Source organism: Nelusetta ayraudi, unplaced genomic scaffold (assembly GCF_046127955.1).
Source record: "Nelusetta ayraudi isolate G7.1 ecotype Tasmania unplaced genomic scaffold, CSIRO-AGI_Nayr_v1 ptg000185l, whole genome shotgun sequence".
Lineage (NCBI taxonomy): Eukaryota > Metazoa > Chordata > Actinopteri > Tetraodontiformes > Monacanthidae > Nelusetta > Nelusetta ayraudi.
The window spans coordinates 44155-45000 of NW_027466234.1; the positions used below are offsets into that span (position 1 = coordinate 44155).

General features: G+C 46.3%; 1 protein-coding gene across 2 annotated transcripts in view; it reads right to left on the reverse strand.

Annotated features, from left to right (window-relative positions):
- Positions 1-385: 385 nt before the first annotated feature.
- Positions 386-846, reverse strand: part of flvcr1 (FLVCR choline and heme transporter 1) — a 9655-nt gene continuing 9194 nt past the window's right edge. For both annotated transcript variants that reach the window (XM_076015288.1, XM_076015287.1), the window contains exon 11: positions 386-846. This exon is cut by the window's right edge and continues 574 nt beyond it. The gene's annotated coding sequence lies outside the window, so the exon portion shown is untranslated.

Genomic DNA, 846 nt, shown 5'->3' on the forward strand with positions numbered 1-846 from the left:
GGTCAGAAGCTCCACCCACCTTGGAGGTGCTGCTGATTCTCTGAATGTTAAACCCGTTTCTGTTTAATGGTGTGTACGGCCATTTTTTTATGTCTCCAATCGAATGTATTAAATATTTATTTATTTATTTATTTTTATAAAATCAACTAAAATAGGCAACAAACTCCACATCTATTTATGGCTCAAAGTCTAAAACTGGACGGTAATGAATGAGGCCTGCTTTTCTTTTCCTTTTCTATAGATATTTGCTGATGTTCACTCAGCCGACCTCCATCACACTGGAAGCAGAGCAGCAGAAACACTCCACACTTCAATCACCGCCTTTATGCACCAGAAACAAAACAGACATGAAAACATTTGAATGAAATTAATTTAAAAAAAAAAATTTTCTTGTTTGTTTCTTTCGCAGTGAAACTGGAACACGTTGTGCTTCTCCATCACCACATGCTGGCGCTGTGCTCTTCCCGCGCTGACAGGCAGGGGGCCTCGTGCACGGCCAGGTGAGCTTTCGCACCTTTGCCGAGAACTTGTGCGTGTGCTTGGGTGTTTTTTTTTTTTGTGTGTTGTCGCTTTTTTTTGTGCGTTGAACATTTTAGTCCCGACGGTCACTTCCTGTGTCCGACGGTCACTTCCTGTTTCCGACAGCAGCGTTCCGGGTTCGGACCGGAGCGGCTCCGGAGTGGCAGATGGTGCCGGTCAGAACAGGACGAGTCTCAGTTGGAGGTTCATTCAGTGCTGACGGAGTCAGTGTCAAGCTGTGGGCGGAGCCTCGTCTGTGTGGGGGCGGGGGCCAGACGACCGTAGCCGTCCAATGGGAACTGATCAGATTTCAACACTAAATCTACA